We start from the raw sequence: 25801 nt of genomic DNA, 5'->3' as shown, positions 1-25801 counted from the left end.
GTCAAATAACAAAATCGCAAATGAGACGAATGTATCACCCGATTGCTTGAAGGCACCTGCCATTTAGGCATGATAAGTTACTTATTGCAAACTGACCAAGATTGTATTGTATCCAGCTTGACTATAAGTCGGTATCTCGCAAATATTTTTAAAAAATCATTTTTTAAAATACATCCATAGTTTATAGTGTTTTAGTTTTCGACAACATCCTAGGAACATGTACTTCATCTTGTAGGGATAAATGTACGTCATTTCCGGTTGCGTCCTCTATAGGTGGGAAGTCGTAACTAAGGGAAGTAACAGCGTTGTATACTTCTTATTTCTTCTTTACACTTGATAATTGTTTTGTTCATTTTGTGCGAGTATAACTATTTTAATCATATACTGCAAATCTGATATAAATAGGAAAATGTTGGAGTATGGCCGGTGACCTTTAAGTACATGGCCAACATGCTAAACAAAAAGATCAAAATGCAGTCAAGCAAGTTTGTTTACAACATTGTCGATACATGTATGGTGTCTTAGAATTTCAAGGGACACTCGGTATTTTTTTTGGGTCACTGCATTATTAACAGTCTCAAAGTTTTCCTCCAAAATGTCTTTTCATGCGTGTTGATGTCGACGGGGGTACTACTGTCTTGAATTTGGTTTTCCTTGTTTCGGGTTCTGTCACTTAAGCAAACACTGGTTTAAATGTCACATTTTTCACTTGGCGTTTAAGTCATTAACAAATCTTTGGCATAGGAAGCCACTTCTTTCGTCAAAGCTTCGAAATCAACACTGTTCCAGTTACGTACATCTTTCCAGTGAGGGTGTAGGTCACAAGCTACACACACATATTCGTAAGCGTCCAAAAGAATGAGTCTCTGATGTACATTTAAAGGAGCCACCATGTTTTAACGGTGCTGTTCGTAAATAGTCCACAAGGAATCTGCTGGCAAACGAAATGCCAGAAATGTTGTCACTAATACGCACACTTCTTCGTAATTCACCAGTGTCAGATCTTAGCGAACGATGTCCACGTGTTTCATATATTTTCTTTTGTCGTGAATCATATTGTAGCGGGAGGGCTCAACCAAGTATTCCATCTTGGATAAACACGGTCGTTTTGCCATTTTTCTCCACAAGCAATTTAGCATGACTTTGGCAAAAGATTTTCTTCCTTCCTTTTTCTCAACGTGGTCTAAAGTGATGGCTTCGTTGGAACGGTGGTCCTCATGGTCTTCGAGAGTCTGACACCTGGAAGGATAGCCGTTAGTTACTCGTTTGAGTTTCAAAGAATCATCGACGTAGCTCGAGAAATGGGTCCAAAAGGTTTTAGCTTTCAACGATGCGTTTAAACTCGGGATGGGTTTTTAAACTGCGGTCGTACTCGTGTTCCAACATTTCAGTGACTCGATATCCTTGTTCTAACTTTATGCGTCGCTAGTAAGTCTTCTTTTACAATTCTTCAATAGCGTTACCTAAGAAATAGTTTTTCACGTCAAATTCAGGGTAACAATTAGGGCATCCGCAAAATAAGCATCCCTTAAACTTCTACACGATTTTGGGGTCCAGTCCCACCCGTCCACTAAATATGCTCCAATTTTCTTTTCGCCGTCATTCAAACATCATGAGGTAAAAGGGATTTAATTTGTACATGATTTTGCAATCTTTTAGTAGTCACTCTTTTTTTGAGATGTGAGTGGCCCTGAAAAGGGCTGTTGGGGCTTGTTTTTTTAAAAACAAGTGCATGAACTGGAGGCAATGAACTTGAACGGCCTTATACTCCTGACACGATGAAGTCCTACTTCTTCACCTGCTACTGTGGATTATTTGGTAGTGATCGCTGCTACTACCGATGGCCTCTCAGGGATAGTCAGCGTAGTGGGAGTGATGATTGTGTTGGAATGTTTGGCGTGAAAAGGTCTTTTTCTCTTGGGTCGAGATTATGTAGTCTGATACATTTGTCTCAGATATCTTAATTCTGCCAAAATGTCTTCCTATTGTTATGTCGTTATATGAACGATCGATAGGTTCATGTCATTCATTCCTATTGTTATGTCGTTATATGAACATCGATAGGTTCATAATGTCATTCATCCCTATTGCTATGTCGTTATATGAACGATCGATAGGTTCATCATTCCATTCATTACTATAGTTATATGAACGATCGATAGGTTCATGTCATTCATCCCTATTAAGGTGTTATATGAAAGATCGATACGTTCATAATTACACGTATTGTTATATCGTTATATGAACGATCGATAAGCGAATAATTTCATTCATATCGTTATAGGAAAATATCGTTATATGAACAATCGATAGGTTTATGTTGTTAATTCCTATTGCAATGCCGTTGTGTGAACGATCGATAAGTTTATAATGTTCTTTCCTATTGCAATGCCGTTGTGTGAACGATCGATGGGTTTATAATGTTGTTCATTCCTATTGCAATGCCATTGTGTGAACGATTGAAAGGTTCATCATTTCATTCATTCCTATTTCAATATCTGGTTAAGATCGATAGGTTCGTAATTTGCACTGCTTTTCAATATCGTTTTATGAACGATAGGTTAGTAATTTACATTCTTTTCTGAATCGTTATTTGAACGATACATAATTACATTCTTTTCTGAATCGTTATTTGAATGATACATTCAAGACCCTTTATATTTGGGTGTAGGTCACTTTTATTTTGGACTGGTCGGCCCGGTGTCAGGATAATGTGACTGGGTGGGACATCATGCTACATGTCTGCAGCATGATGCCCCAGTGCTAGACCTCACTATAAACTGCCACATTGCAGACATCGTAGCGATATGACTGAAAAATTGTTAAAGCTACGTTAAAATCCAAATCACACACACACACACACTTTCATTTTGTTGATCGGTGATAGGAATTCACGTATGTTTTGAAATTCCAGTCGTTAAATTAATGTGGAGTTTTGTTTTCTTCGTTGAATTAATTGTTGATAGTTCCATGTTAGGAACTTTATAATTTTCCTTATCTTTGTGTTTATAATGGTGTTAGATTTGTTATACTTAAATCGCGTTTATAAATAAACATATTGTAAACACAGTTGCTTTTGGTGTCTTCCCTAATCCAGTCCCAACCCGGCTTCATCCTGTGACAAATGACATAAATGCAATTGTGAAAATAACATGGAACACTATGACTATCGTGGCGCCCATTTGACGACCAAGATGTTAACTCCGGTTCCACGCGCTCTAGTAAATGGCCACGGTTCCACGCGCTCTAGTAAATGGCCAGAGAAGCACCCACGTATGGTCCGCTCCTCTCAGTCTGCTGTCGGATCCCTCACATCACAGACCCGTTGGTCTCTAAGACCTCGCACCGAGAAAACCAGTCCCCTCTTCCGATCCAACGTCACCAAACACAGCGCATACGTCACAGTAACCCCTTCAGAGTTCTGTGACTCCACATCAAACGATGTACAAGGCATGGCATGCATGTATAAAGCATCTCTACAGCTGGTGACTCCACATCAAACGATGTACACGGCATAGCATTTAGGCAGCTAAAATGATAACAACTAAACCGTGTTGTATACATAACACGGTTAAGTACTTTTTCATTCATATGTAGCGCATGCGCGCACATGAATTCATTACCCAGTACATTAATCGTTTAATGCAAACATTGTATAATTAAATACAAGTTGTCTGTTCGGTTGCAACAAATAGCTAATTCGAACCAGACCATAGTAGTTACAATATAGCGTTGTATACCCTAGGTATTGACTCTCCGTAGAATTTAGAATAAATATATGTTTCCTGCTCGTTAGCTACTGCATTCAGTGAATATGTTTGCAGATAGAAGTCTTTTTGAAACATTAAGGTTCTAAAACATCTAAAGACGATTACCTCTACAGCTGAAGATTTGCTCCTGTAAAGGGGTAAGCGTCCTGACAAGACTTAACGTAATGTGATTTGTTTATCGAGAATTTGCTCTATAAGTACACTAGCTGTGACATATACGCAGCTAGGTACTTAGTTTCCCCGCTGCAACCGTTAAAAGTCCATAGCAACCAGGTGGAAGATAAATATTTTCTTTCATATTTTGCCCCCAAGATACAATGGTAACATTTTTATCAAAGTATTGGAGGAGATATTTATTAGACAATAATCTAAAAACAAATGTGTACATCTTGGTCCCCATGACAGCCAAGTGTAAAACATATTTACACCTTCAAAAGAGCTTTATTCAATGTTGTAAATCTTTCAAGAAATGTTCAATGTGACATATTTTATTTAATGTTATTTCCATAGCAAACAAGCACATTTAACATCAACAAGTTAAATATACAGTCTTTTCTAAGACTAGTGAGCCATGCTAGGTTCTTTTAAAGTATGTTTCATTTCCCCCTTGATAATTACCTTCTTGGAAAGGAGTCAAGAGTTAGGATTTGTTCAAAATATTTACATTTATAATACCATGTCATTAACTTGGCGATATATCGGATGTATTTTGGCAATCTATGACTGTAGATCTATCTGTCTTGTTCATGGTGGAACTCATTTACAGATTCAGTTATTAACATTAAACTTGCACTATGGGTGAATTTGGGATTATATATATATATATATATATATATATATATATATATATATATATATATATATATATATATAGCCGGCGCTACCATATAGGTAAACAAAGCAGCCGCCTAGGGCGCTGATATCAAGGGGCGCACTTTTAATTTTTTTTATTATTGTTTATAAATTTGGAAATTGATATTTTCAAGGGGGGGGGGCGCCAGAATCTAACCTTGCCTAGTGCGCCAGATAGTCTGGCCGGGTCTGGCGCCGGCCATATATATATATATATATATATATATATATATATATATATATATATATATATATAAACAGATAGAAGGGCTCATACTTTTATTATGTGAAAGACACAGACAAAGAAGATGTGATAACGTCAACGTTCAATCGGTTACACTTTCAGATGGCTCCCCTGTTATCAGATAAATTAATCTGAAATCCTCAACATCTACTCTCACGAAGTTTACGTTTCGAGTACTATGTTGATTTGTCTCGTGATCATAATATTATCGTAGTCAAGCTCTATTTTTAGACTAGGAAAGCCCTCTGTCAGTCTTAGTATGTCCGTCTTTAAATGAGATTTCAGCCTTATTATACTTAATATGAGCCTAATTTAAAATGTTTTTGACATTTATATTCAAACAACAAAAAAGAAAGCGAAAAAATTGTTTTGAACAATTATGCAGTAGACTCCCTTTAAACTTGTATCAGGTAAAAATTATATTGGTATGTTTACGCTAACCGTACTATGTCCAATAGCCTTATCAGGTTACGCTAACCGTATGTCAGCTATGACAGATAACACTAGATTCTCACGGTAATTCGTTTTCCAAATAAGGCTTGCATTACCATATTTGGATATTCAACGACAGCGTCGACCGTCCTAACTTCGTGCCAGTCCTTGTTTCGTGCATCATGTTTTTCTCTACTTCAGACGCTTGTTTTGAGATCCTGGTGATATTAGCTGGGTCACTACCTTTCGTTGACAAAGTCAGTAAGTACTGATTAAAAAATATTCAGCGAAATAAAATTAGAATTCGTACTACAATGCATAGATCCGACCTGTCAATCAAATCCACCGATATTGACCAATCGGATAAGAGCGTCCGGTGCTACGGTAACATCCGCCATGTTTTACCCACAAACAAACGTGTGGTCAGAATAAAGCTGCATTACAGACTTTCGTGATTTTGGGGATATATTGACAAAATGGTGCTTCGATGTGCATGGGGAAAATGCAATGCAGATGAGAGATATCCGGAAACGTTGGAAGGAGGCCGTCTTATACGTTTTCCGACTCCGAAACGTGATTTGGAAAAGGTGAAACGATGGATCAAAGCGTGTGGTCGACCGCACGAACAGCTTAATATCACCAGAGTAAACCAACACAAGGCCGTTTGCTCAAAGGTAATACAATTTAGATTTCACTATGGTAATTACGTATATGTAGTATTTTAGAAAGTAATGTTAAATAGAAACAATATATAATACACATTTCGTAAAGCTGGTTTATGTAATTATTGTTATCATGGGTTAACTACATTTTTTCAGTACGTCATATGCTATTCATGGCGGGCAGGTTCACGTGGAAGAAAACCCCGGGAAGAACTGGAGACTCACGGGAAGCAACTTAAAAGCTTTTTTACATACCCACGTTGGCCGAGCCCAAAATCGGAACCAATGTGGACGTAGATGAGATGGCAGTGACCAGTAAAGGTGATAGTCTTTGACCACTCGGGCATCCATGTAACCCTGTAATGCTAGTGCTTTAATTATAAGTATACATTTATCCCAAACCAGCCCTCTCGATATTTTTATCTTGTACTGAAGGAATTAACAACAGGATAATACCTTGGGTTATTGTCAGTGCATGTATAATGGAGCATATATTTGTTTTATGACTAGGTCATGAATAAGAATAAAACTTCTTTATTTCAGACTACATTGTCCATAGATCTAAATTAAAATATAGATATAAAATGTTTCTTTGCTGATATTAATATAAAATGTCAAATTTAATTTGCTTTTTTGATTGTCATATAATGCATTGTTTTGTAAATATACATATTTTTCAGCACTTTGTTGGAGGAAATAAATTCCAACATTAATCTTAAAGTAAATATGCAGCAGCAGAGAGGGTGAACAGACCACTTAAGGGAGTGGTCACCCTTGTGTTTGGACCAAAAAAAATAGTGACCACTCATAGAGGTCAATACCACGTCTACGATTATTGTTTGTCCCAAACAGAATTGTAGACGCCCCCCCCCCTGCTGCTCCTCTTCTGCTGATATTAATTAAATTATTATGTTATAATAAAATGATACATCCAGAATCTCATACTGCAAGAACAGCTCGAGAACGATTAGAAGCAATTAAAAAATTTCTTCCTGTCAGAGACTCATTTAGAAAAAATCTACAAGCGCAGCAAGAAGCACAAGTTGAGTATGAAGAAGAAACTAAAAAACTATTTAAACCCGTCACTGCAGCTACTGAGAAAGTTACAACTGTCATCAAAGAAGATCTTCTTCCGGTATCAGAAAAAATAGCAAGAAGAACTAAACAGGCAAAGAAGATTTTACGAGACCTTCCAACTGACATAGCTGCAGCTCAACCTCCACCTGTTGGTGAGGAAATACTTGAAAGTATTGGAGAACTTCGTACTGAAGTCGCCGATGTGAGAAAAAAACTTGCATCTAAATCCAAATCAGCAGGAGAAAACTTAAAATTAATTGCAAGATTTAACGAAGGAGTTGTTAATACTATTAGACATACTGAAAGAGAGAAATTACCTGAGATGATATTAGATAATATATCTGATAAATCTAATTTTTTAAACCCCCTTAATGAAAACACAAGTGATGATAATTTCATTAAATGGATATATCGCGTATATTACAACAAAAAACAAGCTAAAGGTTCAGAGTTCAAAAGACTTAATGAAGAAATAAAAAGACTTTACAGAGAGAGACCGAAACAACCAGAACAGGGAGGGCTCTCCCAGTATCAGCTTCCTCCACCTCTGCAACAAATAGAACAACAGCAATCTTCTTCGCCGCAGCAAAGGTTGAAGTCGGAAATTAAAAGGGCTAAAGAGTCACTTAAATCACCCTCCTTGAAGAAAATTTCTTCACCTTTACGTAAAATTTCTGCACCGGATATAACATTTACACCGATAGATTCACCACATGGATTTCAAGGAAGTGACTCACCCCCGGTCACCACTGAAGTACTTACTCCGGTAATGCAACCACCAGTATTTAAAACACCTCAAGATGAACCTAAAACAGGATCTGGTTTATGTCCTGATAATATCATCAATGACGTGTCACGGTTAGAAGTTCTCATAGGAGGAAAACGAGCTGGAAATAATTCACCAGAAATAATTAATGAAGCAGCTGATATTTGTCGGCGACTATTTCAAGGTGGCATCATGGATATCGGCGTCTACCGAGAACTTATCGATGAACTTGTTGATGACTAGTTGTTAGATAAATGGTAAATAGAAATAAGATGATAATACATAATAATCATCGCAAACCTGTACAGGTCAGAGCGGTAAACTCACGATTACCAATCTATAGTGTTATTTACGGAAATGGACTTGGTGATGTTATTCAGGGATTATTTACAAGGATAGCTCCAAAAGTAGCACCTGTAGCAAAACAATTATCGATGAAGGCTATTGATATTGTTCGTGATAAAGCTCCTGGTGCAATTGTCAATGTTGCTGGTAAGGCGTTCTCGGCGATCAAAGAAAGACTAGCACGATTATTGCGACGAAAACAACAATCACCGGTGAAACTGGCAAGTACTGAGGTGATGCCCGCAGACGTAAGTAAAATAATAAATCAGGCTGCAAATCAAAAACTAGCGGCGATATCTGAAGAAGCGGAAAAAAATATAACAGCAAATTTAATAGCAGGAAGCGGTCTTCGTCGACGATGATCATCATTTGAAAAATGGTAACTATAATAAAAATGTTCAGGCGCGAATCAGACCCAGCATTTGATATGGAGGCACCTGTCCTTAAGTATGAATCAGTGCGTGATTATCAATTTTATTCTTATGACGCAAGACTACCAAATCAGCGGGGGAGAATCGAATTACAGGTTCATGATACAAGTAGATATTTCTTGCCCGCTGAAGCGTTTATTGAAGTAGAAGGTAGACTTGTAACGAATGTTGTAGCTAATACGCCATATGCTGCTAATTTACGTGTTGGTTTTGTCAACAACGGGATTATGGCGTTGTTTGATAGCGCCACATACATGATTGATGGAAAAAATATTGAATCAGTTCAGAAGGATGTTGATGTTGCCACAACAATAATTGGTCTAGCGAGATATTCTGACGACTTTACAAGATCGGCTGGTCCAACAATGATGTTTGCTAAGGATATTACCAACAACGCTGATCATGTTCAGTATACCAAAATACGAACACCACAAAATACTGCAATTAATCCACAACCAATTGATTTTGAGCACGCAGACAGACCAGGTGCTGATTTTGATATTATAGGAAGCGTTAATGCGACTTACAACCTGGGATTTGCAACACGCCGAGCAGCTCTGTCGGGAGATAATAGAAATTTATCCTGTGCAATTCCATTATCTCATATCTTTGGATTTTGCAGAAATGTTAGAAAAGTCATCTTTGGAGCTAAACACACAATTGTGCTCGTAAGAAAAGGTGATGATAATGATGCAATCTGGCGAGGTGCTGGTGTTGCTGATGGTAAAGTAAATATATCAAAACTTTCACTGTGGATGCCAGTAATGACTCCATCTATTACTGAGGAACAAAAATTACTTTCTTTTATGGATCAAGGCGGTAAATCATTGCTATCATGGTTAACAGTAACCACAGATGCTGCTCAAAGCAATATTAATGGTTTATTTACATGGCATATAGCATCACAACAGGGTGTTTCTGCACCACGACATATTTGTATTGCACTGCAAAATATTGACCGGATAAATGATCAACAACTTTCACATATGATATTTGATAACCTTGGAGTTAGTGAAGTTTCCTTACGGATAAATGGACATCAAGAACCAGCCGAGGATATATTGTTAAATTTTGATCAAAATCATGTAGCGCGTGCATATCATCGTTTGATGTCATTCATGGGACGTGATCAAACTATAGATACCGGTTTGCAAATATCACAATTAGATTTTACAGGTCTATATCCGATTTATTATTTTTCACTAGAACATCTTGATTTATCCAAACAATCTGTTGTTGATATACACTTTCGAGCTCATGTTACTAACCCACCAGGTGCTGATGCCTTCTACAGAGCGATCGCGGTCGTACTTAGCGACAAAGCCATGTTACTTGAAGGTGGTAGTGGTCGAATGAGGGTCGTTGATGCACCGGTGGAAAATATTTAATCGTGTTATTTAGAAAAATATATTTTATATAAAAATGTCGTATAGTCATGTTAATGTTACTCTGACTCCCGGTCAGGTAAAAAAGCTTCAATCAAAAACCGCCAACAAATGCGGAATTAAAATATCACTAAAACGAGATCAGATTAGTGGTGGTCCAAACAAATTATCGTTGACAAATAATCAGATTAAATATTTCAATAAAGCTCTGGAATCAAAAACTGGAGTTCAATTCCATCTCTCCCCGAGCGCCATCAAAGACATGTTTAAAACCGGTGGTATATTTCCACTTCTTGCGGCCATTCCGGCATTAATAGCTGCAGCTGCTCCAGCCGTAGCAAAAGCAGCCGCGTTAGGTGCTGTTGGAACAGCTGCTGGAATGGCACTAAAGAAAGCAACAGGGCAAGGATACAAAAAAAAGGGACGCGGCTTAAGATTGCCAGGATCTCGTTGGGGGAGAGGCCTAAGGCTTCCAGGATCACTTCGTTAGACGTTCCAGCATCAAATTTTGATTTACTTAATGCTGCTAAACAACTAAAAATATCTGCCTTTAGAGGTGTTTTTTATGCGAGATCAATTACCGAAACAACCAAACAAACTCGAAACAGGTATTATTAATCTTGACGAACGTTCCGGACCCGGTACTCATTGGGTATCATACGCGGTTGATCCACGTGGAATCATTTATTTTGATTCGTACGGGTTAGCTCCACCTGTTGAATTTATCAAGTATGTCGCACCACTTCACGCAACAACCAGAGTTTGGTATTCAACGCTACCCACACAAACAATGACAGATCCGCCAATATGCGGCCGTGAAGTAATTAATGTACTCGACGCTATATCAAAATCATCCAGGCCGCCACATAAAGTCGTGCACGATTATACAAGCAACCGATTTGTTGCGCGTAAGGCGTTTTAAACAGATCTTAGATTTTTATATAATGGTTGATATTTACGGAAGATCTTCTTCACGCGTTAAGAAAAAGCCCGGCGACGTTGATCTGTCGAAGTATGTGACTAAGGATGACCTCGCTGATATTATGAACCTGGCTGGAGTTGACCCAGATGAAGTTGTTATTTTTCAGGATCGATATGGTAAACTAAAAACCAGCAATATCAAATGGAATGATATAGTCCGGCGAGTACTTGGTGCAGTTACGGATAATATTCCCGTGTTTACTGACGGTGGTAGAATCAGAGATTCAAGTATGTCACTTAAAACCATCAGAGATGAAATTGCAAGAAGTGTTGCTAATCGCGTGAGAAACACCGGTGACACAATGATGGGTGAACTCAGCATGAACGGAAATAAAATAGTAGTTTTAAGAGATCCAACATCTGACGAAGACGCAGCAACAAAAAAATACGTCGACGTCAACTATGGCACCGTAGACGGTAAATTATCCACGTTACGGGCCGAATATGATGTTCACGTAACCGGTTTTTTAAGACTTCGAAGAAATTTTCAAAAAACCGATGATTCCATTGATAAGTTCTTTGGCACTCCTCCAGTCATCAACATGAAACTTTCTGATATCAAAACTGACCTAGACACGATCAAACGAACACAGCAAGACATCGTAGCGGGAATTCCTGAGATTATCAATAAAACCAATTTGATTAAAATTGCAGCTGGAATAACTCCCGGGCATATCACAAACATCGTATGCACGGTATCATCGGGATTTGCAACATGGTCGCAGCAAAATAATACTATCAAATATACCGCAACAGTCACTGGCGTGTACAGGCTGTCTGTGTTTAGTGCTGCAAAATTTGAAATATTTACAACGTTTCCATGGCGTCATTCCACCGACAGGTTTTCCGGGGTTGTATCTGTTGTATTAAATAGCGGAACCGAGGAAATATTTATTCTGGAAGCAGCTGATAAGAAATTAACCGCAACATCCTTCTGGTGGTGTTTGGAATTTGTAGCTGAAACACCTCAATTGGTTACTGCATAAAAATATATATGGACGGTGCACAATACAGATACAATCAAGCGCGTGAATGGCAGGCTGCGCTAAAAGATCAAGTTGATCAATATACAGTAAAAGTAAAAAAATATCGACGACGATTGGTTATCGTTGATGTGATTGTTTATTCAGTATCCGCTGTTGTTGCTGGAACCGGTGTCATATTATCAGCGTTGACAACGATGGCACCAGTAGCTGTAACTATTTGTATTTCAGCAGCAACAACTATTGCAGGTGTGCTTAATATCATCACAAAAAAAATATGTACTTGCACGAATGAAAAATTATCCGATTACACAATAAAATTACATACAGCGACGGTAGCATACTCGAAATTATCCTCGTTGTTATCAGCGAGTCTCAGTGATGGAATTATATCTGATTTCGAATTTTCAATGATAACCAAAATATACGACGAAGGTATCGGTATTAAAGATACAAGTATCAATAATGACAGAATTACTCCAGCAGATTGTGACCAACACAACTCCGCCAAAGATAACGATGATCTCGGTAAGTTCAATTAATCCTGAATTTAGTGTTAATTTTCCTACTGCAATTCCAGTAAAAGAAATAGCACTAGCGCAATTACGAGTATATTACAGCTGGCCAAATATCAGATCAAAATCATTTAATGGTACACCAGCAAATAATTTGCTTGTATTTGCTGACAAGAACAAACCCAATGGAACACCTGACTGGGTTGTTGTTGGAATACCAACTGGCAGTTACGAGATTGAAGAGATCAATGAGGAATTTCAACGTAGAATAAAATCAATAACGGGAAAAGAAGCAAAAATATCAATTAATGTTCATGAACCGACCCTGTCCTCGACGATTGAAATAAACTGGCCTGATTATGCCGTTGATATTTATCAGTCCACGATAAGATCCGTACTAGGCTGGCCTGATATTATGCCAGAATATCATGGACCATCAGAACCGAAGTTAGATGAATTTCTCACGGACGAAGCAAAACTTATAACGGTTCCAGGATATCGATTTTCTCGCCAGTATCCAGCATGGAGAGATTCTGTTGCTGCTGCTGCTGGTGGAAAACTTATTAAACCAACATTTCCTCATTTTATTCTTATTGATGTGACGTCTTCAACTATTAGTGAAAAATATATCAGGATTACATCCGACGAAATTAAGGCCGAGTTTACAAATACATTAACGACATTAACACAGTTGTTTAAAAATTATATCCTGGAATATCCTAATAACAATCTGAAAGAAAAAATTATTGAAAAAATACAACATCTGAATCAAATTATATTAGATCTTAAATACGTTAATCGATATTTTATTGATATTATAGATGATAGCACTCTTCTGCTTGAGACGGGTAAAACTATTAGACAAATCTATTTTGATCATTATAAAATAACTGAAGCAGATTTATTAGATTTTATACTACCAGGATTTGCCACCGACGACTTGACAAAATCACTCAAGGATCTTATCAATGAAAATTTTCCTAAAATAACCGATGCATGGAAAAAAATAACTCCACCGGAGTTTATTCTCAGATATGATAATGATCCACATGGCGGCGGAAGACACATATCTCCGGGAATCGTTAATATAACACCGACGGTCGCGGTCAATCTGGTTTGTGACGTAATCGATGGCAGCTATCAAATAGATCTCGGAAGATCAAATCAAGCTCAACAAGGATACATCCTGTACACGTTCACACCACAAGTTCCCCCTGGAAGTTTAATCGTGCAAGAACCAACTAATCCTGTGTATTTGCGGTGTCACAATAATATGTTAACACGAATCAATTTTAAACTCACAGACCACCTTAATCGCGTAATTGACATACGTGGAGAAGAACTTGTAATAAATCAGTATGTAAAGTCGTAAGACTTTTATCGTAGATCTTTGATTTTAAAGATCCAGTAATCTACCAGCACGTGAGGGTTTTTATACACTTGAAAACGCGCGTTTTCACAATTTAGCCATTGATGAACACGGAAACGAGGATTTCTTATTAACACAAGAACAGTTAGATGAACTCCGTCGAGATCATTTGTAACGGAGATCAGGCGCACTCCTGCATCAAAGTCGAATAAATATATCTGATGAGGTAATTCATCTTTTTTAAAATGTTTTATTTTTTTTCTGAAAATTTGATTATTTCACATAAATCTGAGTACCAACTCACCCATCAGAGTTATAAATAAATAATAATTCAGAAATAAAATAATAATTCAGAAATAAATAATTTGTAAAATTAAGAAATTTGCACAATTTTATGTTTTTAATGGGGTAAATGGTAGTCAAAATTAAGAAATTTGTACAATTTTATGTTTTTGATGGGGTAAATGGTACTCAAATTAAGAAATTTGTACAATTTTATGCTTTTGATGGGGTAAATGGTAGTCAAAATTAAGAAATTTGTACAATTTTGTTAAATTTCAGTAAAAAAACAAATTAATTCAGTAAATAAATAAATTAATTCAGTAAATAAATAATTTGTAAAATTAAGAAATTTGTACAATTTTGTAAATTTGATGGGGTAAATGGTAGTCAAAATTAAGAAATTTGTACAATTTTGTTGTATTTTGTGAAATAATTAAGAAATACTTCATTTTGATGGGGTAAATGGTAGTCAAAATTAAGAAATTTGTACAATTTTGTAAATTTGATGGGGTAAATGGTAGTCAGAATTAAGAAATTTGCACAATTTTGTTAAATTTCAGTAAAAAAAAACAAAATTAATTCAGTAAATAAATAAATTAATTCAGAAATAAATAATAAATATGAGTACCAACTCACCCATCAAAATTGCAAATTGCATGAATCTAAGTACCAACTAACCCATCAAATTCAGAAATAATATTTCTGATCAAAGATCTCAGTCATCTTCATCGGAATTACTACTTTGGATCGTTTCACCAGTAACGAAGTTACTCTGGATCGTTTCACGATCTAACATAATTTTTCTTAATAGTCTTATACGGGTACTAATCGTTTTCTTTGCCTCATACTCGTGGGATAATGACGATTTAATTCTTTCTACGGCGGCAGAGAGAGGAACGAACTCCTTCACATGATCATCTTCTACGGTAGCTAGCGACTGAAACATTGCCGCCTGAATCCGCTTCATGAGCTTGTATTCAGATGATAGTGTGTGTGTTCCCTGGGTTTTACGTTCTTGTAAAATCTCAAAGTCAGAAACTATTTTTTCAGGATTAAGTTCATCAGATATATTAATTCCATCTTTTTTCAATTTTTTAATAGCAACAATTACATCATTGATATTTTCATGGTTCATTATATAATATATAAATCTTTAAAATTAAAAAAAAATATCCCTAGAACCCCTATCGAGTGTTTAGCGAGTTCAAGGACAGCACAACCAAGAACTCGTAGCTTGCCACCGCAATCTACCAAGTTCATTAGGCAAATATTCCCTCTACGAGAGCCCCTAACCCGCCAAACAACGGTCTAGAAGGCCCAAGAGGGAGGACGGCACAATCCTCATTAAACCCGTAGCTTGCCACCGCAATCTACCAAGTTTAGAGGATATACACATAACATATAACTAACTAAGGACGGCACAATCCTCATTAAACTCGTAGCTTGCCACCGCAATCTACCAAGTTTAGAGGATATACACATAACATATAACTAACTAAGGACGGCACAATCCTCATTAAACTCGTAGCTTGCCACCGCAATCTAACAAGTTTAGAGGATATACACATAACATATAACTAAGGAAATGGATATATACAATGAAATGGATATGTACAATGAAATGGATATATACAATGAATGAAGAGCCCCTATCGAGTGTATTAGCGAGCTCAGATTATGCATTGGACGGCACAAACATATAACTTAACTAAGGACAGTACAAACATATACGCTCAGCAAAAATCCCACCCACAATAATTAATCCAGTGGGTGATACGAAAATATGTATCAACCACAAGTCAATATTGTGGTTGAATTTTGCTGAGCGGGGGGTTTTGCGGTTCCCCCATTATTATAAAAATCGCAATTATGCGCACACCACCGACAAATTGTCAGCCATGGGGGTTCGATCCTGGACCGCGAGCGTCACAGTCCAATACCATACTGATTGAGATATCAAACCTTGTTACGAACATATATTTCGGAAGTTAATATATAGCTAAGGAACCAATATTTACACTAAAACAGCGGTTTCTGAATAATAACAGTTTCTGTATTTATAACAACAGTTTCTGAATATAAAACAGCGGTTTCTGAATAATAACAGTTTCTGAATATAAAACAGCGGTTTCTGAATAACAACAGTTTCTGAATATAAAACAGCATTTTTCCTAAGCAGACTGCGAATCAATAATAACAGTGGCATGAACACACCTGCAGATCGATTACCATGACAACGGTTTCTGTTCTGTACCTGTATTACAGCTTCCCTGCTGATCAATAACATTATCATGATTTCTCGTAATGTTGTATGATGGGAAATATTTAAAAACCATAAATAATACTTCTACGAGTAATTAATTACGATGTAATTAGTTAAACTGACTAATTACGATCATAAAAAATCAAAAATCTACGAAGAAAACTATATATTACAAAGTAATCTCCCTTTTATATAATCAAAAATTCAGTAGTGTATGAAGGACATACTGTGACATAAATTAAAAAAATTAATTCAATGTGGTGATGATAGTTAATAATGTGGTGATGATAATTATTGATACTGAAAGGTAATTTTCTGTTTATATTTTGTCGAGAAAGCGGTTTTATATATATTTTCTGCCACTCTTTGTACTGATTGCGGGTGAATATCAAAATATTTCGCAGCAGAAGATATTGAACGCAATATTATTTCTTCACCAGTTTCTGTGTTTGTGGAAATTACCGCTCTCTTTCCGATTGTCTTACATCTTCCTGTATTACCACATGCAGAGTTCACGCTTCGAGTGACAACTCGAAGGTTGTGTAGGGAGTTATTTTGAGTATCCCCGTCAATATGATCAATAACAAGACCGTCTTTGATCATCCCATTATGACATTCATACGTAAATCTATGACATAGATAATGTTTTCTCTTCCCAGCAGTAAACATTAGATAACCAACATTAGTAATATAACCAACTTGTCTCTTCAACTTGCAGTGTCTGATGATACCATTAATATTTGATTCATAGTTTGTTATGACAGGATGTGGGACAAATATATTTTGCTCCATTATAATAATATTATTTGTTTAAATCATTGTTTGTCTGAAATCTTGATATATAATCCTCCACGGATTTTATAGCGTTTTCACCGCTATTATTTTTTTTGTCATAATATCTTTTAAGTTCTCTGAACCGTTTTCCGCCGCACTTTCCACATAATTCTGTTTTTCCTCGCACTCCAATACCACACCGCAGACATGATATTGGTCCTAGACTTCCTCGTCGTATGTTTTGTGAGTGCATCCAACAAAATTCCTTTCTGCAGGATTTGTTGCATCGATTTACCGAACCGATCATCAACCATCTGCATTGAGACATTGTATATATATATATATATATATATATATATATATATATATATATATATATATATATATATATATATATATATATATATATATATAATATTTTTTATTTTAAATATTTGTTTTAATTATATGAACGAGTTTGAGAGATTATCCCAAACTAGGCCTGTTAAATATAAATTCAACCTTGACAGATTATCTTCTGACTTGCCAGTGCGAGATTTGGTTGATCCGAAAAATAAAAGTTTGATCTCGAAAATTCACGACGCCAAGAAAGAATTTTACACGGATGGTGCATCTCATACATGGTCAACGTTCAAGATCATACGCCTTGACAAAGTCACGGACGCCACAATGAACGACAAGCGAGCGGCAACTATCATTAACTACATCGCTGAATACGAGGGGAATCAAAAATATTTCTTCAGAGTAAAATTTATCGTATTAACAGAAACAGGTAGTTGGATTATCCGTGACAAATATGATCCTGTCCTTGGCAATAATAAAACTGTCATATTAAGTAAAAATTCCAGACCGGGTCTACTGACGGGTATTGACAAACCGTATTATGAGCGAGCGTATCCTGTAACATCGGTTATTTATGGAATCTATGAGATAAATAAAAAACCCAACGTTGATAAACTAGCGCCGATGAAATTTTCAAGGTTAAATTGTGTAGCCGAACGAGTAATAGAACACTTTACAAACGCGATGCGTGGAAATGGATTAACTGATTTAAGGCGTGAAAAAATAAACTCGTGGGCTGATTCAGTTAAGGATACCGGTGCTACAATAAAAGATGTTGCTGAGTTAGGAAAATTTTTAAAATTTCCAATAACCGTAGCGACAATAACGGGAGAAATTCTGTACCAATCGAAATATAAATCGAAGGGAGCTCCAATAAATATTATTGATCATAACGCGCACGCATGGACTAACGCAGTAACAATATTTCCACGTGATCGAACTGTTAGATTTTACCCCACAGATAATTCTGGGGCAGATAGTATGTTTGATTTTATCAACGAAATAAGTAAAACCGATCCTGTATCGGTATGGTTATTTAAAAGTAATGAGGAAGGTGAATTTGATCAGTTTGTCAAACCAAACGGTGAAATATATCGCACAGAATCCCTCCATGACGAGATGAAAAATCTCGCGATGTTTTTACAGTGCAAGCACGCGGAAAATACTGACAAATTACTAACTAATTGTCTTACCGTTCCATCTGTTGCGGCTCATTTCGCCAGAGAAAGAAATTCATGGAAACCAACACGATTTGATTTACTCGAGGACGTACGCGCAAGTTGCGTCGAATATGGACATGGCGGATTATGGAATACCAAATATAATTACAATGATGTTATTTCGGTTGATATGGTTGCATGTTATCCAGGAAGTTTTCTGGGATACGGAGATTGTTCTGTGTACTTTGAAAGATTTGGTCACCCAACAAACGAGATGACGCGAGTGGCAATTAATGGACCATTACCTGATTTTGATCTGACTGGATTCGCCTGTATTGAATCATTCGAGTTTAACGAAAATCTTCACAAGATTTGTTATGTTTGGTTTGGTAGACATTTTTGTGAAAAACGTTGGGCACCTATAGTTTTGTTACGATATATGCTAGATTGTATGATACTGACATCGTTGGTGGTCAGTGAGGCAATTATATCATATCATGCACAGACCAAAGTTTGGTTGCCCATGTCAGATTCTGAAGTTATCAGCGAGTTTAAGGAAAAATATCCTGATGTTTCCGAAGATGATATTCCTAATAAACTCAAAACCGCAAAAGATCTCGGTAGAAAAATTATAGGTAAATTTACTCAAGGTGGTGCATATGATTATAAAAGACATCACGCACGATTAATTTTAGATGATGCCGAGTACGATTTTATAATCGCTGACACAACAGCGAAAAATATATTTGTAAATCGAGAAAGTGTTTATTTATCCGACGGAACAAAATTAGGTACGATCGTTAGTTACATAAATGACGTCTCCCCGCAATATACTCATCTAAGATCTTCCATGTTGGCTTATGTTTCTATAAATTTATTATCGATGATTAATAGATTTCCTGAGACCGCAGTCAGAGTCGCAACAGATTCGTTTTATATTTTAAGTAAATATTTAGAACCTGTTATGAAATTTACAAGTAATGATGAACGATGGGGTTCGTGGAGAATAAAAAAGGAACTATTACACAATTATGCAGAATCAGCAGATGTTCCAATGAGAGATTTTTATCGTAAGGGTAATAAAATATCAGAAATGTCGAAAGCACCATCGTTGAGTGATCCAATAACCAGATATAAGACAGTATATCTCAATGGACCTGGTGGATGCGGCAAAACAACTCGAACGATTAATGTTTTTAGAAATTCAGATATAATCGTGCTGACACCCACACATAGACTTGCACGTGAGATGAAACAGCGGCAAGTACAATCGTGTACGTATGATAGTTTCTTTCGGTGGCGCGGAGATACATGGACTCCTGAACGGATGGGAGAAAAATATATACCTAAAATAATTATTTGGGATGAGATATGCACGGTCTCATTGGATACATTAAAAAAGTTTCTTGATTGGTTGTTGACGAAAAATACCGCTATAATAATGTGTGGCGATCATGGTCAACCGCCGCCTTTTGTTGGACCATCTCCACATGATTGGTTAAAAAATTTCGTTGATTATTACGAAGAAATAGATGATGATCATAGAGCTCTTGATGCAAATTTGAAGGAATTTAAAAAATTAATCAGATTACAATCAAACAAAATTCAGTGTGAAATAATACGTGGAGTGATCTCAGAGACATCAATGAGTGATTTTTTGAATTTATGGAGACCCACCGATTTGATCGTTGCAAGTAGAAAAATAATCAGAGACGCTTTACAACAGCAGTTATTTCAACTACATAAAGAAAAATATTCAGAATTACCCGTACCGTTGTGTTATAGACCATCAGATACACGAAAACAGAATATTAATGTCGATATTCCAGGACCCATGACAGAGTCAAGGAAACAGAATCTCGTATTAAATGATATTGTCGCCGTTGATATCAGTGTGGTCGAAGATGCAATACACGCTGACAAATCTCCATGGGTGTTGGGATACGCTATGACGATCCACTCGTCTCAGGGATTAACTATTTCTGATACACGAGTCTGGATTGTAGACGATCGCATCGAGTGGTAAAATTTAGTTTATTTAGCGGTATCGAGGGTCAGAAATATATCTCAATTACGTAGAATTATAATTCCTGAAATCGTTGATAAATTTAACATCATCGATGATGATATAATAAGAAAAAAATTAATCGGATACAAACAATCTGATAAAAAAAATAAACGCGACTTTGATCTTGATGTTGAATTTATTATTGAGTTAAAACAGCAGCAGAATAATCATTGCGCCAGTTGTAATTGTATAATGTTATGGCGATATTCGAGTAATGATTCAAGACAATTCACCGTAGATAGAAAAGATAATAGTCGCGGTCATACACGAGAAAATACCATGTTAACCTGTCTTGAGTGTAATCGACGTCGGGGTGCAGGCACCAGTGCTAGTTAAGTGATCGAAATCACTGAAGTGATTTTGATGGTAGTTGTGTATCCGCGGGAATTATTTGTAGTTGTTCACGTGTAAATCCACGTTGAGGAGCGGCCGAATCTAATCTGTAGATTGCAGGTCTGGAAACGCCTGCGTTTCTCCCAGTGGATCTTGTCACGGTAGATATTTTGTGTGTGGTAACACTCCAAATAGGATCAGTTGCTCTCGCTTTACCACCTTCAAGTTCACCAGGCTCATATAAATATCTGACTGTAACATCACCTAATATTTTTTGTTTTTCAACATCTTTTCGTTGTGTTGGTATATTTTTTTTTGTAATTGCATTAATGGGTTTCATGTTGGTTGTTCGTGTGATCTCATTATTTAATGCAGCTATCACGCTTGGTAATCTTGCAACCCATTCGCGAGATCTTTTATCCTGAATAAATTCCCTCGCGTATTGATATCCAAATAACCGCTCGGCAAGTGTTCGATTAAATCGCTCAACAATTGCTTGATCACGATGAATTGCAGTATGACCTCGTCGTATTTTGGTATTATGTCGTTTCATCAGCGATGATACTGGACCAAGAAATTCCTTACCAGGATCAACCTGTAGTAGCTGTGGCCATCGCAGACCACCTTGTGGTCCGAGTCCTCGTTGATAAATTCGTTCAAACGCATCGGCTACTTCAGATGATGTTTTCGCTGATAGCGGCTCTGCTTCTTTATATCTACTTGCAACATCAACTACGGTTAGCACGTATTTGTACGTTTTTCTACGCACAGTATCATGCGGTAAAAACAGAATATCAGCTTGATGAACTTCATTAGGAACACTGACATCGAAATACGCGTACTGAATTCGTTTAGGACGTGGTAGATAAATTTGCCATATTGCTTGTTTGGATAACCACGCTTTAGCAGTAGAATGTTTAACCGCTGCTGCATCAGCGAGTTTACCAATTGCTGCTTTGGCTCTCCAGTATCCAACTGGTGAATAATAAATTAATTCCATTATTAATTACCAGCCCCTAGCGCTAATTTACCTTTCATCGAGGATCTTACTAACCAATTAGCTAATGATTCTCTAATATTTTTATTTTTTATAGAATTGAATGCATGAATTAATTTCACATCTGCAATATGCCTATGTTGTAGATTTTGACTTTTATAAGCTACATCATGAGCATGACAAGCTCGATCAATAGCGTTTATTGGTTCCTCGCCTGGTTTTGGTTGATCCTGATTATCGAGCCTGATATCGAGTCGAGTACCAGGACCGCAATAATTATATCCTGGTAGATGTTTTTCCCCGCTGTATTTAGCCCATGGAGCACCTGGAAACTTTGACATCAAATTAGCAATATCACCACCGCGCCTATTAGGTAAAAACGAAAATTTCTTTCTACCGCATATAGAACATTTTCCACCGTACGCTATTTTTTTGTTTTTTGTTATAACCGTAGCTAAATCAGTAGTTGGAGTTTTAACTTTACAGCGTAAACAATATAGATTCATGTTATAACATATATGGATATAATTGATTTCTCAGCAGCTCGGCAGCGAGAGCCAGTTAAACACCACCCTGCGTTACCAAATTCCATCAGAATGATTATCATAGGACCATCTGGATCGGGTAAGACGCAGTTATTACTTAATCTGATAATGAGATGGTTGAAATGGGATAAATTATATTTAGTAGCACCATCCGTTGATGATCAACGATGTTATGATGTACTTAAAGATTTCAATGAAAACGCGCGATTACTGGATGAAGATAATGATGTTATAGAGTTTATAATCGATATTAATGAAGCACCATCCGTAGATTCCATAGACGGATTTATTAATAATTTAGTTGTATATGACGATGTGATGCTAGATAAACAATCAAATCCAGCCAGAATATTTTCCCCGAGGTAGACATAAAAATACAGACGTAATCTATGTTACTCAACGATATACACAAATTCCGAAGGTGATCAGAGACAACTGCAACATTTTAGTTGTGTTTAATGGCGTAGACACACACACACTTAGAAATATTCATCAAACTTGGTGTGGTGGTGACATGGATATAATTAAATTCAAAAATTTCTTCTCACGAGCGCAAGCTACCCCACATGGATTTATAACAATAAATTTACATGATCCAAGAACAAGATATCGTGTGGGTCTTGATAAAATATTTGGGTAACAGGGGTGATGATAAAATTAAATTTAATTAAACAGATATCATTAATATAATGAACAACTGTGCGTGGCTGCGTCAAGGAACAACAGATAAATGCAACAAAAGGTGCCGTGGAGAATATTGCAAGAAACATAATTATCTTATAAAGAAAAATTCTCATGCTGGTCCACGAAGTTGTGTTGGATGTAACAACGGCGTTAGAGGATTATATCAGATTTGCAAAAATTGCGGTGGAGATCGATACAGAAGTTTGATGAACTATTACAGAAAAAGAAAGAACATAAATCCAAAAATAGAAAAACCACCATCAGAACTTGAATATTACTTGAAACATAGAACAAATTCCGAAGATTCAGATGAAGATGAAACAGATGAAGATTCCCATGATTCAGATGAAAAGAAAAATATTCATCAAACTTAAAATTTCTTTTACAACATGGATAGCAGCAGAGAGGGGGCGTCTACAATTCTGTTTGGGACAAACAATAATCGTAGACGTGGTATTGACCTCTATGAGTGGTCACTATTTTCTTTGGTCCAAACACAAGGGTGACCACTCCCTTAAGTGGTCTGTTCACCCTCTCTGCTGCTTATGCAAAGGTAGCAAGTTAATGAACTAATACTCCTTGAAAAGTGTTTCATTTATATTGCTTATACTTCACAATCAATATATGAAAACTACTTGTTGACTAGCATCATTGTGCATAAGTATTTATTTCTTACAGATTGAACAGTCCAGATATGAATTGTGAGGAAGGGGTGTCTACACAGACTAAACACCCATGTAAGTATTTTAGTCACTTATTCTGAGGATTGCAGATGTGGAATTGCATAATCTCTGTAAAATTCAGCTAAACTTTTGTAACATTGAAGTCATAAATGGAATGTCTGGTTTAATTCTTTCCACATACATATCCTCCTGTGTCTACACAATGAATTCACAAAATTCACAACCTGTAACCATGAGTTGGCCTTGAATCTGTGCATAGTAACTGTGTGTTTTCTTTAATGATACATGCTCATTCTTCTGTAAATAGAAATCTGGTATATCATTGCATGCCTTTTCAATAGTCATGTTTCTAGCAGAGAAGGGGCATTTAATTTCCACAATTCCACGTACTCTATTGTCACATAGTTTCCCATCAGGCGAGGCACCCAAAAATGAAAAGTCATTTTTAACCACAAAGCCACACTCATGGAAATGCCTAGAAGGATACAATTCAAGATACTTTTCTTTAGCAGTTTTCTAGTGTCTTTTACCATATTCAAGAGCTTTGGCTTTCATATCATTTTTTGAAAATAAACTGTTAATAAACTTTTCACTGGGTTTAGATTTCCTTGATATTACTTTTCCAAAATTAGATGCTGTAAGTCTGTCTTTCGTCTCATTAAACCAGTGATCCCATAAGGCCTGATTTCTTGTCTGTACCTCAGTGTCACATGGATTTATGCACTTTGTGTTCTCATGGAGTGGTTTAACTCATTTGGTAAACAGACTGGAGAAGCCCTTGTCACAGATGTATTACCAGTCCTGAGTTATTTGTGTAGTTTCTCTCATGTACTTTGTCTGAAATGAAGAAAATAAATACTTTTCTTATTTTTTCAGGGATATCAGCAATGGATATGTAGCAGTTACAGCTGAGAATCAGCATCTAAGGCTCAAATTGTCAAATAGTTCAAGAAAGATACAAGAGCTTCAACTTAAAGTGTCATCACAAGATAAAGAAATTCAACATCTGAAGAAAATAATTGCCAAGAAACAAACATTGAGTGTAGCAGTTGTGAAGTACAAAGAAAACACATTGAAACATTTGTTTAAATACTATACAGGAATCAAATACATAAGATGCTTAGCTTTATTGGCCTTTCTAGCCCCTATTGAGTGTCTAGTAAAATATGGACCAGGACGAAGGGATACAAAGATGGACTGTTTTTAACAATATGTAGGCTTAGGCATGGTTTTGGTTTAAAAGATTTGGACTCTCAACACAGTCAGCTAGTGTTGTGTTTAACACGTGGCTCGATCTTATGTATTTAAAACTTGGCCAGCTTACAATTGGCCACATAGAGATACTATAATAAAAAACATGCCATCTGAATATAGGAAAGATTTTCCCACTACCATTATTATTATAGATGGAACTGAAATTGAAACTCAAATTCCAAGTGCACTTTTTGCCTACAGAGCCAGTTATATAGTGATTATAAATCTGCAACAACTCTATAGGGTTTGATAGGTTGTGATCCTAATGGTTGTGTAATGTTTGTTTCAGAATTATTTACAGGATCAATTTCAGATAAATCTATCACAGAACAATCTGGTTTTTATGATATGCTTAAAACACTAAAATCAATTGGTTATATTAAAGAAGGAGATGCCATAATGGCAAAGGTTTTAACATTGCAAAAGAAATAAATAAACTTGGTTTGAAAATAAACATTCCACCATTTGCATCGGCAAGTAGGCAAATGACATCTTCTGTGACACTTTTGACTAACAAAATTGCCAAACATAAGGTACATATAGAATGTCTCATATGTAAAGTTAAAACGTACAAACTTTTATCACATTGTATTCCTACATTTTT

The 25801-nt window shown here is 36.4% G+C and overlaps 1 protein-coding gene, 1 long non-coding RNA gene and 1 pseudogene across 2 annotated transcripts in view; 1 reads left to right on the top strand and 2 right to left on the bottom strand.

Moving 5' to 3' along the window:
- The window catches only part of LOC149796100 (uncharacterized), a 206159-nt gene that overhangs the window by 95262 nt on the left and 85096 nt on the right, over positions 1-25801 (bottom strand). The gene's annotated exons all lie outside the window — the stretch shown is intronic.
- On the top strand, positions 5618-25235 carry LOC149796103 (uncharacterized). The gene is made up of 3 exons (XR_016422494.1): positions 5618-5972; positions 23939-23997; positions 24820-25235. It is a non-coding gene; the product is annotated as an uncharacterized LOC149796103 (long non-coding RNA).
- LOC149796102 (uncharacterized) lies at positions 24048-25689 on the bottom strand (annotated as a pseudogene).

Source organism: Sinohyriopsis cumingii, chromosome 7, assembly GCF_028554795.1.
Source record: "Sinohyriopsis cumingii isolate HCF-2022 chromosome 7, ASM2855479v2, whole genome shotgun sequence".
Classification (NCBI taxonomy): domain Eukaryota; kingdom Metazoa; phylum Mollusca; class Bivalvia; order Unionida; family Unionidae; genus Sinohyriopsis; species Sinohyriopsis cumingii.
This window is presented reverse-complemented; position numbering and strand designations above follow the sequence as displayed.